Here is an 18459-nt window from a genome sequence, read left to right on the forward strand (position 1 = left end):
CTGCATTGCAAGGTGGGTTCTTTACCACTAGCACCACCTAAGAGTGTATAAATCTAGATGCACAAAGGTTTTATATTTACCTTTTTTATTAAAAAGTCAGTCACTGTGTACTCAACTCTGTTTTCCTATTGAAAACAAAGAGAGGTACTGTCTGGGATAATTAGTGGACCATTTTGAACATTTGTGCCTTGGGGTGTTTATTGAAGCTTTATGAAAACTATTGATGTCTCTTTAGTATCCTTAAGGTTACCTCTATGCTTTAAAAAGTGTCTCTGTAGGAGAGAAATGGTATTACTACCATGCTTTATAATTCTCTGGGATGAGACACCTTAGCTGTTTTCCAGGCTTTTAAATATTAAGCCACTACTTGCCTACATGTTACTGGAAATACTTTTCGAAGTGTGTGATGTGGTCATCTAGAAAGCCCTTTGGGGGAAACGTCATAGTTCCAGTGTCATTGCCATACAGCTTCATTAGAATTCTTGAGGCATAGCTGAAATGAGCCTTCTATTCCTTTTTACTTCTCCCAGATACCATTGAGAAATTTAAAAGTAAAGATGATGGGTAAAAACTGTAAAAGCCTTTCCATTTTCTTCGGTTGCAGGCAACTTTGTAGTTTTATTTATTTATTTTTAAAATATTTATTTATTTATTTGCCTGCATTGGGTCTTAGTTGCGGTGAGCAAGTGGGATCTTGGTTGTGGTGCACGGGCTCCGTAGTTACAGAGTGCAGATACAGTTTTTTGGGTTTAACACATTGTATATCCCTAAATTTACATTAATCAGTATGCTAATGAGTATGTAAAACATTCTTGCACATTGATGAATATTATACCTCCCTCCATTAAAAGTATAACAGCCAAAAAAGAAAAAAAACAAATTCAAACTATACACTGGGAAGACTAGTTAGGAAGTACTTTCCACTTAAAATATGCACCACTGGTAGTCAGTGGTTGAGAATCCGGCTTCCAATGCAGGCGACTTGGCTTTGATCCCTGGTCCTTGGGGAACTAAGATCCTATGTGGCTGGAAGCTTACAACTAAGCACGCATACTGCAGCTACTGAGCCCTCACGCTCTGGAGCCCACACACCACAACTGGAGAGGAGCCTGCACACCACAACCAGGAGCCCAAGAACTGCAACTAAGAGCCAGTACACCCAAAGGTAAAAAATAAAAAATAAAATACGCATCAGCAGAAAAAAAAACAACCAGAGGCAGTTTTCCTTGATTAACCTCAGCCTGCTAGAGGCAGGTTTTGATTTGAACATTTTGTAATTCTTCACCAAATGGGAAAAATCTGAATCTCATTTTATGGCAGAGTAACTTTTGAAGTGTGTGCTCAGTTAACTTCAGTCGTGTCTGACTCTTTTCGACCCATGGACTGTAACCCAGCAGGCTCCTCTGTCCATGGGAATTCTCTAGGCAGGAATACCAGAATGGGGTGCCATGCCCTCCTCCAGGGGATCTTCCCAACCCAGGGATTGAGCCTGCATCTCTTATGTCTCCTGCATTAGCAGGCGGGGATTCTTTACCACTAGCACCATCTGGGAAGCACATAACTTGAAATAGTATAGTTAAAGTGTTCCAAGTTTCTACTCTATTTACACATAGTAAAGCAAAACTTCACTGTTGTGTCTGACTCTTCTGCAACTCCATGGACTGTAGGCTGCTTTGTCCATGGGATTTCCCTGGTGAGAATGCTGGAGTGGGTTGCCGTTTCCTTCTCCAGGGGCTCTTCCCGACCCTGCGTGCTCTGCATTGGCAGGTGGGTTCTTTACCGCTGCACCACCAGGGAAGCCCACAGTTACCATAGGTGACTGAAATTAGGCTCTTTGGGCTCCTGGTACAATTAAGTAATCAGAACGCTCAGATTAATAGCTGTTGTCTTGTTTTGAAAAGACTGCTGTTTTAAACCGTGTCAGATCAGAATTTCTCCTCTGATTTTAACGACCCTAAATGGCTTCTTTAGGGCTTTGGCTTTTTTTCACTCTGAACTGTACATTACATGTAGCTCATCGGTGAAATTCTTAGTTTGAACACTAGAGGGCAGTTAGTACTTTATTCATAAATTTGTAGCTTCTGGGGTGTTATTTATGAACAATTTGGTAAATTGAGTTGATATATTAATAGTTGCCTGGTGACAAATCCTAAAGAACATGTCCATATGATAAACTAGTGTCAGTTCAGTTGCTCAGTCATGTCCGACTCTTTGTGACCCTATGAATCGCAGTACACCTGGCCTCCCTGTCCGTAACATATGACAATTCCAAAGGCTTTTATGGGGAATATTTTTTTTCTCTTTGAGTGACCTCTTTACCTCACCTAATTTAAGCATATCGTAAATAGACTTTAATCTGAGTAAAATTATTATTAAGCTAATTAAATTCAACTTAAAATTAAATGTAACTTAAATGTGGGCTCCCTTGGTGACTTAGCGGTAAAGACTCCACCTGCCAATGCAGGAGACACAGGTTCGATCCTTGGGTCAGGAAGATCCCCGGGTCAGGAAGATCCCCTGGCGAAGGAAATGGCAATCCACTCCAGTATTCTTGCCTGGGAAATCCCCTGGAGAGAGGCGCCTATAGTCCATGGAGGTCACAAAAGAGTCAGACATGGCTTAGCGACTAAACAACAATAACTTAAATTTACTAGAGAATTCCAAAGGGGAAGTTGCTATGAAAGTTATAGTTGGCTACTAGTCAGTTAAAATATAAATTAATATGTGCTTTTGATCACTAATATGAGAAAAGGTTTGTCTTCTGTGCTAGTGAGAGGATTTTTTTCCCCTTCTATTTTTTTGTTTTTTTTTAATTTAATTTGGTTATGTTCCCTGCATTGTACAGTATATCCTTGAGCTTATTTTTATAGAATAGTTTGTAGGGTTTTTAAATTGCTCACAAAATGTACATATGATAAGAATTTGGTTTACTGATTACGGTCTACTCAGTGCCATTAACAAAGAATAAGAATTCTGAATGCAAAATGAGTTTGTTTCTAAGAAGATGGAGCCTTTAAAAGATGGTTGAGAATTTTGTCACAGATTAACTGTCATGTAGATATATTGAAAAAGAATGATTTGTTGCATTCTGAAAATTAAAGTGAGAGATTTAGTGGGACAGACCTAAGGCCTCGAGGACATTTGTTACTTACATAGACAGATGTTTACACAGTTTATTATATTTTAAAATTACATTTGTTAATACCACCACTGGTCTCAGTGCAAAGTCTTTAGGTATTGGGAAGTTGGCAAGCTCGCTCTAGGAGGTATGTTTTCCAAAATTCAAATTTTCTCTTGAAAGCTTGATGTGTCTCACTGGCAACAAGTACTGTCAGTTTTACTTAGAGTGACAGATTTCATTCATTTTTAAGAAAATATCTGTGCAGCGTCTAAGCTTAGACAACATAGTTTTTCATGTAATCTTTCCAATAAAAATGGTATTTCGTGAAAAAAAAGGACTAGTTTGGCTTGCAATTCAGTTATACAAGTGCCTTTTGTGAAGGTGACCATTGTATTTATCATTTCATCATGCAAAGCAGTAAAAAGACATATAGAAGGCTTGAGATTTATTAAAACTAATAACGCTGCTAAGTCACTTTAGTTGTGTCCGACTCTGTGCGACCCTATAGACGGCAGTCTACCAGGCTCCCCCGTCCGTGGGATTCTCCAGGCAAGAACACTGGAGTGGGTTGCCATTTCCTTCTCCAATGCGTGAAAGTGAAAAGTGAAAGTGAAGTCGCTCAGTCCTGTCCGACTCCTTGCAACGCCATGGACCACAGCCCACCAGGCTCCTCCATCCATGGGATTTTCCAGGCAAAAATACTGGAGTGGAGTGCCATTGCCTTCTCAAAAAAACTAATAATAGTTTTTACAAACTATCAAGGATTTTATTTCTTACATTTTCATTATTTTTAACTATAACTATACAGTGGTGAAGATTCTGCGTCCTACTACAGTTTGGTGCCACTGCCTTGATTTGTGTGAAGGTACCAGCAGTTTTGCTTGCCATTGCTTTTGTACCCTCAGTACAAGTGTCAGCACAGTGAAAAATGCAACTCATTCTTTAGTAAATTATTAAGTATATCGTTGTACCTCTTGGGTCCTAAAAGGATCTTGGGGACCCCAGGCATCAGTGGGCCACACTTGCTTCAGATTCCTAATTTTCACAGCGTCCCTTCTGTGGAAGTCATGGACAGAGTCAAGACTTAGTCCTGGAAATTGCTTTGGGCAGGGCTTCAATCTTGGACACTTGTCATAAGAATAACGGTCAGAGGGAGTGAGCAACTCTGGGATCTCTTCTAAGTTGATCATGACCTGCCTGCAGCTTTTGGTGCTGCTGCTGCTAAGTTGCTTCAGTCATGTCCGACTCTGTGCTATCCCACAGATGGCAGCCCACCAGGCTCCTCCATCCCTGGGATTCTCCAGGCAAGAATACTGGCTTGCCATTTCCTTCTACAACCTGCAGCTTTTAGGAATAGGTTAAAGAACACTTCTATAGGATGAAATGAGTCTTCTGATCTCATCAGGAAGCTCAGTATTTTGAGAAGAAATTCACCAGCATTTAGTCAAGACCAGCTCACCTGAGCATTATCTTCCTTACAAAGGAGAATAAATGGCAGCAGAGAGCTTGGTATGACAGCCTTCAGTATGTCTGTTGGGGCACACTGCTCCAATATGGACATGTGTCCCTGTGTGTGGTACACAGCTGTCATCCTGGGGTATCCTTATTCACCTGGGAAGCATCTGTGCAGCGTCTGTTTCTTTCCTGTATTGACTCTTTTGTTTCCTAAATCCCATGTCTTCCTCTTTATTGATTGCCAATAACTGCTCGGTGATGGACCTCATGAAATAGTTCTCTAGTTTTCATGTCTTTTTTTCTCTAGCTCTTGTAAGATTTCTTCATCTTTATATTCTATTAAATTTTTCTTTTATACTATTATGTTTTTAATTTCTAGGAGATTTCTTTTATGCTCTGAATATTTCTGTCATAATATTCTTTATTGTTTTCAACAGATTTACTTTGCTCTGCATAGGTTCTTTTCCTCCAAAGTTCCTTTCCTTTGTTTTGATCTCATGTAGGAGTTTTCTTCTGACGTCTAGTAATAATTAGCTGTATGCTTATGATTAAGAGTGGTGAGTGAGCTTTAAATTAGCTCTAAGTGCATAGGCTGGTTGCCTTTGGGCCTTACTGTAGGGTAAGCTTCTTGTCCCTATTGTTGAAGAAAGTGAAAATGAAAATCACTCAGTTGTGTCCAACTCTTTGCAACCCCATGGACTATACAGTCCGTGGAATTCTCCAGGCCAGAATACTAGAGTGGGTAGCCTTTCCCTTCTGCAGGGGATCTTCCCTTCTCAGGAATCCATCTGGGATCTCCTGCATTGCAGGCGGATTCTTTACCAGCTGAGCTATCTAGCTCAGTTGATTGTTAAAGAATATCTCTTTTTATCAGTAAAAGGTTCAGGGGGTGGAGTCCTCTCAGCACTGGATGGTAAGGGGTGACTGGGAGGGTTGCTGCAATCAGTATTCATTATGTTCGCTCAATTGCCCTGTGTTTTCCATGCTCGATTCCCATCATCAACCACATTTTGAGTCCCCCAGTCCAGAGACCATTTAGTTTTATCCCTTCCAGAAAACAAGTCTCCAGAGTTCTGCCAGAATTCATATGGGACAGACATTCAGGATCATGGAATGGGGAAGGTGATAAAGGAATCAAACAGCTTTTACCCTAAATCTCCTTATTTTATTCCCTTTTCTTTCAAAGGGACTTGTGGTAGAATACAGTGAAAGTATTAACTGTCAACTTATATTGGTTTAAGCTACTAGAGTTTTGTTTTTTTTTTAAAAAGTAAGGGCTACACTATACATAAGTGCTGGGGGAAGGAAGAGTCCAGAGAAGACATGTGTATAGTTTGAGCTAATGTGATGCTTCTTACCCCACTGCTTTTTTAAAATGGCTTATTCCTGCTTCTGCTTTCTTTCTTCTCCCTTCGCAAATGTTTATGAGTTAGCAGTCATTCTTCTAATAGCAGACCCAGGAGGAGAGGATCTGTGTATACTAAATTGACTTCTCAAAATGTTTTAAGTTTTCTAACAACTTCATTAAGTTTCTGTATACCCTCCCTTCCACAGAAGTGAGCACAGTTCGTTGAAAAAAGTTTTTTGTTGTGTTTGATATGTTATTCAGGGAACAGATTGAACAGATTTACAAGGTAATAGCTCCTTTTGATTGGAGAAGGCAATGGCACCCCACTCCAGTACTCTTGCCTGGAAAATCCCATGGATGGAGGAGCCTGGTAGGCTGCAGTCCATGGGGTCTCGAAGAGTCGGACACGACTGAGCGACTTCACTTTCACTTTTCACTTTCATGCATTGGAGAAGGAAATGGCAACCCACTCCAGCGTTCTTGCCTGGAGAATCCCAAGGATGGGGGAGCCTGGTGGGCTGCCGTCTATGGGGTCCCACAGAGTTGGACACGACTAAAGCGACTTAGCAGCAGCAGCTCCTTTTGATTAGAATTTGTATCATATAGGAAATATGAGAATCAGTTTTTTGAAGCAGAAAACAGAAGCCATATCCTAAACAAACTTAAAGTCAATTATTCCTATTCTAAATCTGAATTTATAAATTATTACTATGTTTTAAAGGGGGTTTTCCTAACCTTTCAAGGACATTTGTTGAGGAGCCATGCTCAAGACTAATGCATTTCACTTAAGTTCATGGGAACATTTTTTGTAATATTATCATGTTGTTACCACTTGAAGCTCAAAATGTGCTAATAACACAGTCCTTTCCTCCCTTCTCTTTAAGAATGAAGGACAAAATATGAACTTAATTAGTTTTGAGATTCTTAAGGTGTAGGAGGTAAATGCCTCTGGAATTAAACAATGCCAAAAATGACATTAATTCTATTTTTTTTCCTCCTGTGGTGTTCAGTAGAAATTTAATATAGCATTATTATAAAATTAAGTATCATCTGTCATATTATGTCCTGATAAGAGTGTAAACTTATGGAGGGCAAGATCTTTTTACTGTTCTATCCCACTGCTTAATAGTATTTATCTGTATTTCTTATAGTGGTTTTAAATTTTCAGCATGAAATAGATTTGATGAACTTAAGGGAAATAGAGTACGTAGAACCTAAGTTTGTAGTAGAACACTATGGATGTTAATAACATAGATGCCCTATTTTTTCTGTCAGTAGAAAAAGAGCCATCTCTGTAGTAAGGCCAGCCGAAAAGTAGTGATGCTGACTTTCTGGACCATCTCCCATATCCTCTCACCACTTTTCATCACTTCTGGCCACTGCTTACTCCCTAGAAAATTATAGAAAGTGTAATAGGAGGACTAAATGTGTAGGTGATTTTCCATCTGAATTTATTTCTGCATACTGAGCACTTTATCAGTGTGTCTTGGACACTACATAGGCAATGATTATAAGAATGAAAATTAGAAGGGAGGGATAGTGGAAATTCCCCAGCGTCCAGTGGTAAAGACTCAGAGCCTTCACTACCATGGGCTGGGGTTCAGTCCCTGATCAGGGCACTAAGATCCCCCAGACTACGCAGCGTGGCAAAAAAAAAAAAAAAAAAAAAGAGGGGGGAGGATAGGAAGGATGGATGGTTTTCAGTTAACATTTTGTATATTCCTGTATGGTTTGCAAATGTATCTTGTTTTTTAACATAGAAAAGGATTTTATCTGGATTGAAGGGTTATTGGCATTTTAGTTCCTTCTTTATATTTCTCTGTTAAAAATTAAGATATATAAAACAAAGAGAATAAATTTTATATGCAGTAAAATTACTTTTTAAAGTATGTAATAGTGCTGTTTGACAAACATATAAAATCGTGTAACTACCACCACAATCAAGATGTAGAGTATTTCCTTCACTGCCAAAAGTCCCCTGCTTACCTTTTATAATCAGAATTATACAAGATGTCGCCTTTGTCTGGTGTTCCCGCTTAGCATAAAGCTGTCAAGATTCGTAGATATTGTTGCGTGTACCAGTAGTTCATTCCCTTCATACCTTTTCCAGAATGTGATAACACTGGAGTCATGCAGTAGCTTTTCCATACATAGTTTCTCAGGTTGACTTCTGTCGTTTAGTGGTATGCGTTTACGGCTCCTCCAGCGTCATTTAGTGACTTGATAGCTCTTTCCTTTTTAGCACTAAAAAATATTCTTTTGTTTGGATGTATTGTGACTTATTTATCCTTTTACCTACTGAAGAGCATCAGTTTGCTTCCAAGTTATGGCAGTTATGAATAAAGTTGGTATAAACATCTGTGTGTAGGTTTTGTTTGGACATTAGTTTTCAGTTCTTTGGGTAAATACCAAGAGGTACCATACTTAAAATGTATAAGAGTATGTTTAGTTTTTTAAAGAAACTCCCAGGACTTCTGTGATAGGCCAGTGGTAAAGAATCCACCTGCCAGTGCAGGGGATAGGGGTTCAATCCCTGGTCCGGGAAGATTCCATGTGCCATGGGGTAACTAAACCGGTGTGTCACAACTGCCGAAGCCCCCGCACCGCAGAGCCTGTGTCCCTCAGTAAGAGAAGCCAGCATTGTGGGAAGCCTGTGCACTGCAATTAGAGAGTAGCCCATGGTCGCCGGAACTAGAGAAAGCCTGTGCGCAGCAACAAAGATCCAGCACAACCAAAATAAATAAATATAATACCCCATATTGTCTTCCTGAGTGGCTGTACCATTTGGCATTCCCATCAGCAGTGAATGAGAGTTCCTGTTGCTCCACACCTTTACCAGCATTTGGTGCTGTCAATGTTTTGGGTTTTGGCCAGTCTAATAATTAATAGGTGTATAGCGGTATCTCATTGTGATTTTAATATGCAGTCCCCTCATGAGTAATAATATTGAGTAACTTTTCACATGTTTATTTGCCAATCATATCTTTTCTTTGATGAAATATCTGTTCAAATCTTGGTCTTTTTAAAAATTGGCTTGTTTTTTTGAGTTGTGAATGTTTTTTACATGGCTCACATATAAATTCTTTATAAGTGTTATTACAAATGTTTTTTCCCAGCCTGTGGTTTCTCTTATTAGCAGATGTTTTACTTTGATGAAGTCCAGTTTTTTTTTTTTTTAAGGTTACTGTTCCTTGTCTTCTAAGAAATCTTTATTTAACTCAAGATTAGAAAGGTATTTTTGTTTTTCCTTCAAAATGTTTTATAGTTTCGGGTTTTACATTTAGGTCAATGGTTCTTTTTGAGTTAACTTTTGGATGTGGTGTGAAGTTAAAAATACTCTTCATTGTCCCCTGAATACTTTGACATCTTTATTAATAAATTCCTGATGAAATAGGTAATTTTCTAGGGAAATACAATTTGCCAAAGTGACTCAGTATATGAAAATCCCATATAGACTAATAGGCATGATAAAAAGGTAAAACACAGTGGATTTTATGGACAATTTCATTCATATTTGAAGAAGCAGATAGTTATAATGCTATATCAACCACAGTAGAGAAGAAGATAGATCATATACCCATTTAGGGACTTTGCTGGTGGCCCAGTGGTTAAGACTCCATGCTCCCAATGCACAGGTTCGATCCCTGGTTGGGGAACTAGATCCCACATGCTGCAGGGAAAGCTCCCACACATGGCAACTAAGACCTGGCACAGCTAAATAAAGAAATAAAAAAAAAAAAATAGCAAGCACATTTGTTACTCAATTTTTTTCTTTTTCTTTTTTTTTACTCAATTGATTTTAAAATTGGTAACATTCAGTTCAGTTCATTCGCTCAGTCGTGTCCAACTCTTTGTGACCCCATGAATCACAGCATGCCAGGCCTCCCTGTCCATCACCAACTCCAGGAGTTCACTCAAACTCATGTCCATCAAGTCAGTGATGCCATCCAGCCATCTCATCCTCTGTCATCCCCTTCTCCTCCTGACCCCAGTCCCTCCCAGCATCAGAGTCTTTTCCAGTGAGTCAACTCTTCGCATGAGGTGGCCAAAGTATTGGAGTTTCAGCTTCAGCATCCGTCCTTCCAGTGAACACCCAGGACTGTTAGAATGGACTGGTTGTATCGGCTTGCAGTCCAGGGGACTCTCAAGAGTCTTCTCCAACACCACAGTTCAAAAGAATCAATTCTTCGGCACTTAGCTTTCTTCACAGTCCAAGTCTCACATCCATACATGACCACAGGAAAAACCATAGCCTTGACTAGATGGACCTTTGTTGGCAACGTAATGTCCCTGCTCTTTAATATGTTATCTAGGTTGGTCATAACTTTCCTTCCAAGGAGTAAGTGTCTTAATTTCATGGCTGCAATCACCATCTGCAGTGATTTTGGAGCCCCCCAAAAGAAAGTCTGACACTGTTTCCACTGTTTCCCCATCTATTTGCCATGAAGTGATGGGACCAGATGACATGATCTTAGTTTTCTGAATGTTGAGCTTTCAGCCAGCCTTTTCACTGTCCTCTTTCACTTTCATCAAGAGGCTTTTTAGTTCCTCTTCACTTTCTGCCATAAAGGTGATATCATCTGCATATCTGAGGTTATTGATATTTCTCCCGGCAATCTTGATTCCAGCTTGTGCTTCTTCCAGCCCAGTATTTCTCATGATGTACTCTGCATTTAAGTTAAATAAGCAGGGTAACAATATACAGCCTTGACATACTCCTTTTGCTATTTGGAACCAGTTTGTTCTTCCATGTCCATTTCTAACTGTTGCTTCACATTAGGACATGTTTTATAAAAATTAGATCTAATCTCCTTTTACCACTACAGTTCAGTGACACCCTATAACATGAATGTTGTGTATATCCTTTTAGTTCATTTTTTCTTTTACAATGTGCTTATATAACCCTTTAATAAAGAACAGCTATGTAAAACCAAGAGACACTACTGCAGTTACCATGAAATACTGAAGAAATGTCTGCTAGAGCAAGAACAAGAGAAGAACGCCCACTGTTACTTTGTTTAACATTATTTTGGGGGTTCTTGATACAGTAAGATGAGCAATCATTAGAGATATGGTTCCAATAATGAACAGAATAAGTATATACTTACTGGCTAATATTATTCTCCCTTGAGAAAAACAGTCCCAAAAGAATCAACTGAAAAAAAGTCAGTAAAATGGCTGACTAAATGCAACTTAAATGTTCAAAAATGAATCATTAAAATGTTTTCATGTATGTAGAATAAATATCTTAAAAACCAAGGGGATTTGAAAGTATTTACAACTAAAATTATAAAATACCTATGAATGATCTTAATAAGAAATAGTGTTAGTCTGCCCTTTTTATTCAGAGAAGGTGATGGCACCCCACTCCAGTACTCTTGCCTGGAAAATCCCATGGATGGAGGGGCCTGGTGGGCTGCAATCCATGGGGTCGCTAAGAGTCGGACACGACTGAGTGACTTCTCTTTCACTTTTCACTTTCATGCATTGGAGAAGGAAATGGCAACCCATTCCAGTATTCTTGCCTGGAGAATCCCAGGGACGGGGGAGCCTGGTGGGCTGCCGTCTATGGGGTTGCACAGAGTCGGACACACTGAAGCGACTTAGCAGCAGCAGCAGCCCTTTTTATTGATTTATGATGCCATTTTGGTCAAGCTAAGTTTTAAAAGGTCTCAAGTGTGTTTTTTGGATCATATAGTCTGTTCTGTTGAACTATCTGTCAGTTTTTACACCAGTTCTACATTGTATTTATTATCATAGTCATTTTAAGATCTAAGAGAATATTCCTTATTCTCCTTAACTATTTACTTTGATAAAGAGCAGTGTGCACAGCACAGTGTATTAGCATATTTCCATTTAAAAGTGTGTATTACTTTTATTAAAGAAAACTTTAAAGTTCTTGACATTTTTATGGTTTAATAGTCAGTGATAAGTGGGACTTTCCTGGGGGTCTAGTGGTTAAGACTCCATGCTTCCACTGCAGGGGGCATGGGTTTAATCCACGGTTGGATACTAAGATTCCACAAGCCACATGGCATGGCAAAAAAAAAAAAAATCTCAACTTTATTTCAAATTCAGATTACATATGATCAGTGAGATTTAAAAGTTGAAAGTAAAGCTAGTATGAATATTTCGCAGTAAGCAGGGGACCATTAGTTTCAAAACAACCTCAGTGGTTGGCTTCTTGGGCCTCTAGAGTTCTATCATATTAAAAATGGCCTTTCATGATAGAGCCTTGACTTGACTCAAAGACAGGATAGGTTTTACAAGACTGCAATTTGAAACATCATTGGAGTCCAGAACGCACACACATGTGCACACACATACACACCCCATATCGGAGGCTTCCATTAAAAGAAGGGGATAGTAGTATAATGGACTGTCTGTGGATGGTATTAATGGCCTTCAATTCCTCGTTGAAGACTGGTGTTTTATTTTTTCCTCATCATACTAGTGTGTATCCATTGCTGGCCAGGGTGACATCATATCAGATTTCAGTCTGTAGCTATAGCTTTCCTTTGTTTCACTGCATAAGATTAAATAAATACTACATTTTACTTGACTGTTTAAACATCTTAAAACTTCATATTCAGGTTTCTTTTGATGATTGTATATTTTGGTTTTCTTCTTTGATCTCTTAAAAGAACTTAAATGCTGTAAAGCAGATGGATCTGCCTGCTTTGTTTTGTCCATTTTGCCGCACCTTCAATCCCCACCCCATCCTTTCCCTTTTCAGTCCAGAGCTTAATAATCAAAGCGCTTGAGTAGCAAGAACCCTTAAGAATTATGTCTTAATAGTAAAAGAGAAAAGTGGCAGCAAAGGAAGGACATTCTTGGCTGGGGTGAAGCACTTTGGGGTGTGCTTGTTACTTCTAGTTATAACCTCATAATGCATCCAGGGCCAGTAGCTTAACGTTTAACAGTGACGTCCACTTAGTTTTGCTTGATGATTTATTGTCATACTTACAACATACCCTAGCCAATCAAAAGGAGAAAAAATAGATGGATGGTTGATCGCTTGGCTGAATGATTCATTAATTCATTTAATAAATTTTCTTAGACACATTACCCTAGCTGCCATGAAGGGGGAGAAAAAAACAATAAAATACAGTTTCAGCACTCAAAGAGATTTAAAACTATTAATGCTACACAGAATGCATGAATGTTTTTATATAGATAAAAATAATTGTTATTGAAATTTCATGCCACATTTTTCAACATGACTTGTACTTAAGGAAATTGTTAAAACAAAACTTGCTTTATAGCATTAACATTGCCTTTTCTATACCTGTGTTCTTGGAACACTTTAGAAGTGATGACTTTAAGGAGAGTTTGTCTTGTTGGTTTTGTCTTGAATCTAACAGGAAAAATTGGTGACCATGGCAAAATAGGAAAAACTAGGGGCTTCCTAAGTATCTTAGGTAGTATGGGTAGACGGTACATGGTGGTAAAATTTGGATTTCTCATGAAATACTAGGACTGAAGTATTTTTGTTCTAGATTTGGCTTGAGGAGTAGTAGAAATGGTTCTTTCCCATGTAATCAACTTTTTTTAATTGTAGACCTTTCACTTATTTTCTAAGAAATCCCTTTAAAATTGATTTTGAAATACGAAACATCATTCTTGTTGGTGTCATACTGGAAAATATCAGAAATAAGCTGAGGGAATTAATTTTTGGTGTTTTTAAATTTAACATTGTCATTTTGGGCAATTGACATAACTCTTCTGTATCTGAATTTTACTTTTGTTAAAGTACTACCTCCTAAAGTTTTTCTAAGGTTAAAAATAAATGTTCTTATCTGACACCTAGAAGGTATTGTGTGAATTCAAAGTCTGTTTAGTAATGAAGATTACTTAGATATGAAGCCTAGCTTTGCCATTTTTTAGCTATGAACTCCTTGGACAAGTTTACCCCTGGGTGATTCAGTTTCTTTAACTATTAAATGGGGATAATAAATGTTATCCTTCTTATAGGCTCGTTGTAAGAGTTAGACAAAACTCAGTGCTTAGAATAGTCCCTGGCATTATAATACATGCTCAATTAATGCTAGTTGTTGTTATTCTGAGAGAATGGGGAGAAGGAGTGCAAAGAAGTTGAACTTAATTTATCTTCCCTGAGTTTTAGCTTTGTTTTTCATCAAATCTTTTGTTAGAGATGTTCATATGTAACAGTACACCATTTTGTGTAGTATAATTTATGTTTTGATTTTTTTTTTTTTTTTTTGATGGAAACTTCTGCTATCTGAGCAGCAGCAGTGAGCACAGCAGAAGAGCACAGAGGTCAGGAAGCCAGATGTGCTCAGTGGGTTGCTGTTTGTTCCCCACCCAGGGGTCAAACCCGTATCTCTTGCATCTCCTGCATTCTCAGGCAGGTTCTCTACCACTAGCACCGCATTGGGAAGCCCCATTTAGTGAAATGATCCGAAACCAGGAAACAGGAATGAAGGGGAGAAGAAGCAAAGACCAGAAATCGGCTTTGAGTGTTAGAAACTGGTATGCTTCTTTCAGCCCGCTCCAGTATTCTTGCCTGGTGAATCCCATGGACAGAGGAGCCTGGCAGGCTACAGTCCATAGGGTCACATGACTGAAGCGACTTAGCAGGGCACGGCATGGCTACTTTAGTTCTTGTGTTTCTCTTAGGAACTAGAAGAAAAGCTGAGCTCTTTTTAAAAATGTTTTTTATAAATCTAAAAGCAACAATAATGAAAAGATTGTGTTGCTGTTTCTATGGAAGTGAATTTATAATAACATGTAACGTATAACCAAGCTAGCAAGATAATCTCAATTATATCTTTTTCTTTCCTGTTTGTCATGAAACTGTTCAGTGATTATTATATGTTCAGTACCTACAGGCCTGGCATGTTTCCCAACACAAATACTCCATAACCTGAAAGGGACACTTAGAGGCTAACCTAGTGAAAGATCTTACTTTTCCCTTTGCCCCCTTCCATTAAAAAAATATATTTATCGAATGCCTGCTGTGTCCTGAGAAGTATGTTACTTGCTGAGAATATATAGACAATTTTTGCTTTCAGAGAATGTAAGACAAATGTGTGGATAATTATAACAAAAATGATTTATACCTACCCCTGTATGTAGAAGTATATACAAAGTGACTTTGAAGCACAGAACAGTGCATAATTCAAACTAAAGTGCAGAAAGGCAGATGTTCATGGAAGGCTTCCTAGAAGAAGTGGTACATAAGCTGAATTTTGTAGGAGTGGGAGTTAGCCAGATCAAGAAATAGATGGAAAGGACATTTTAGGCAGCTAGAACAGCAAATGCATGGGTAGGAAGACCTGGCCAAACATGTCATAGTTTAGGAATTCCACGTGGTTTGGAACACAACTAACAACAGCAGCCAGAGGAGAGCAGTGAGAAAAAAGTTTAGGTAGAAAGATGAGGCGCTGGGGCAGCAACATGGACGGACCTAGAGATTTTCATACTGAGGCACGTAAGACAGAGAAAGACCAATCTATAATCTAAAAGGAAAGGCGTTGGGCCAGGCATCGAAGTATTGTTTATAAACCATGAAGAACCCTATCAGATTTGTGTTTTTATAAAGGTCATGGTGGCACCGCTGTTGAGACTAGATCAGAATGAGACAAAACTGAGTCAGGTAAGAGGGAAATTATTAGTGTCCCAAACACACATAAAAGATGTCACTTTCGAACCCTGTGATCCACAAATTCTGCCAGACTGGGAAGATTTGTAAGATTCTTTTAAGGATATAGAAGATTTTTGGCCCAAGTGAATAAATCCCAGAAGAATCATTTTATCTTTTTTCTTTTTCATTCACTACAAATTAACACAGCAAATTTGGTTATCGGCAGTTGGGTTTTAGGATAGGTGGTATTCTGAAGGCTCTTGGTGCCTAGGTCTGGGAACAAGGTGAAAATGAGTAAAGTACTTAATAGCTAATTGGATCTTGTTTGATTTTGGGGCTTTTTCAACAAAAAAGACATTATTTTATTTTTAGGATGAAAAAACAATAATCAAATTTGCCTCTTGAAAGATTTTATTTGGTGACTTCATTTTTATAGACTTGGTAGTAGCCCTAATAAAGATTAGCTTTTCAGAAAGGTTAAACTAGGAAAGGTTAAACAAGAAGCCAAAGTGGTTGTCTGAGGAGGCCTTACAGATAGCTGAGAAAAGAAGAGAAGTGAAAGGCCAAGAAGAAAGGGAAAGCTATGCTCAACTGAATGCAGAGTTCCAGAGAATATCCAGGAGAGATAAGAAAGCCTTCTTAAGTGAACAATGCAAAGAAACAGAGGAGAACAAAAGAATGGGAAAGACTAGAGATCTCTTCAAGAAAATTAGAGATACCAAAGGAACATTTCATGCAAAGATGGGCACAACCAAGGAGAGAAATGGCAAGGACCTAACAGAATCAGAAGAGATTGGCAAGAATACACAGAAGAATTGTACAAAAAAGGTCTTAATGACCCAGATAACCACAGTGGTGTGGTCACTCACCTAGAGTCAGGCATCCTGGAGTGTGAAGTCAAGTGGGACTTAGGAAGCATTACTACGAACAAAGCTAGTGCAGGGGATGGAATTCCAGCTGAGGAATTTTAAATCCTAAAAGATGATGCTGTTCAAGTGCTGCACTCAATATGCCAAAAAATTTGAAAAACTCAGCAGTGGCCACAGGACTGGAAAAGGTCAATTTTCATTCCAACCTCAAAGAAAGACAATGCCAAAATGCTCAGACTAGTGTACAGTTGTGCTCATCTCACATGCTAGCAAGGTAATGTTCAAAATCCTTCAGGCCAGGCTTCAGCAGTACGTGAACCAAGAACTTCCAGATGTACAAGCTGGTTTTAGAAAAGGCAGAGGAATCAGAGATCAAATTGCTAACATCCACTGGATCATAGAAAAAGCAAGGGAATTCTAAAGAAAAACATCTGCTTCACTGACTCTGCAGAAGCCTTTGACTGTGTGGGTTACAACAAACTGTGGAAAATTCTTAAAGAGATGGGAATACCAGACCACCTGACCTGTCTGCTGAGACACCTGTATGCAGGACAAGAAGCAGCAGTTAGAACTGGATATGGAACAACAGACTGGTTCGAAATTGGGAAAGGAGTGTGACAAGGCTATATATTGTCACCCTGCTTATTTAACTTATATGTAGAATACATCATGAGAAATGCTAGGCTAGATGAATCACAAGCTGGAATTAAGATTGCCAAGAAAAATATGAACAGACTCAGATATGCAGATGATACTGCTCTAAAGAGAGAAAGCAAAGAGGAACTAAAGAGCCTTTTGATGAGTGTGAAAAAGGAGAGTAAAAAAGTTGGTTTAGAATTCAACATTCAATAAATGAAGATCATGGCATCCGGTCATATCAAATCATGGCAAATAGATGGGGGAGAAGTGGAAACAGTGGTGGATTTTGTTTTCTTGGGCTCCAGAATCACTGTGGACAGTGACTGCAGCCATGAAATTAAAGGACACTTACTCCTTGGGAGAAAAGCTGTCCTAGAGAGTGTATTAAAAAGCAGAGAAATCACTTTGCTGACAAAGGTCCATATAGTCAAAGCTGTAGTTTTTCCAGTAGTCATATATGGATGTGAGATTTGGACCATAAAGAAGACTGAGTGCTGAAGAACTGATGGTTTTGAAGTGTGGTGCTGAAGAATAACCTTGAAAGTCTCTTGGACAGCAAAGAGATCAAACCAGTCAATCCTAAAGGAAATCAACCCTGAATATTCATTGGAAGGACTGATGCTGAAGCTGAAGCTTCAGTACTTTGGCCACCTGATGTGAAGAGCTGACTCATTGGAAAAGACCTTGATGCTGGGAAAGATGCAGAGCAGGAAGAAAAGGAGGCAACAGAGGACGACATGGTTGGATGGCATCACCAACTCAATGAGCATGAGTTTGAGCAAACTGCAGAAGATAGTGAAGGATTAGGGAAGCCTGGCGTGCTGCAGTCCATGAGGTCTGCAGGGAGTCGAACATGACTTAGCAACTTAACAACTACAAAACTAGGATTGGTCTCATTGCTTTGTCTGATGAGGGAAGGGACAGTTTAGTTTGTTCCTACTTCCTCTGACTTCATGCATTGTTTCCCTAAAGTGTTAATATGTTTCACTGTTACTTTTAAAAAAATAAGATTTAGAAGCAAACGTATGTGTAATCCAAAACACTTCTTCTCTTTAAATTTAGAAATTATAAATATAACCAATTTTTCCTCCAGTGCCTCACCTCCTAGGTTCTGTGGTTGTTAAAGTTTGAGAGTTTTGAGGGAAGAGAATGGTATAAAAGAGATGGATATCTCTTACATAGAAAACAGAATAAAGTACACTGAATTACTGGACGGAGCAAGTTTGATAGAAACACCATTTGTGTAGTCACCCTTGGTTCTTTTGCGGAATTACTGTTGACTCATGGTATAACCAGGTGTTCATTACTCAGAATTTTTATTTAGTAGAGGATGAAGTATGTATTCTCCTGCACGTGTACCGGAAAAGAATGTTTAAGGAGATTTCCTGTTGGAAATTTCTGAATAACAGTTACTAATGTT

At 38.8% G+C, this 18459-nt stretch overlaps 1 protein-coding gene across 13 annotated transcripts in view; it reads left to right on the forward strand.

Moving 5' to 3' along the window:
• The window catches only part of PHACTR4 (phosphatase and actin regulator 4), a 104453-nt gene that overhangs the window by 24019 nt on the left and 61975 nt on the right, over positions 1-18459 (forward strand). The gene's annotated exons all lie outside the window — the stretch shown is intronic.

The sequence above is a fragment of the Oryx dammah genome, unplaced genomic scaffold, assembly GCF_014754425.2.
Source record: "Oryx dammah isolate SB20612 unplaced genomic scaffold, SCBI_Odam_1.1 HiC_scaffold_27, whole genome shotgun sequence".
NCBI classification, from domain to species: Eukaryota; Metazoa; Chordata; class Mammalia; order Artiodactyla; family Bovidae; genus Oryx; species Oryx dammah.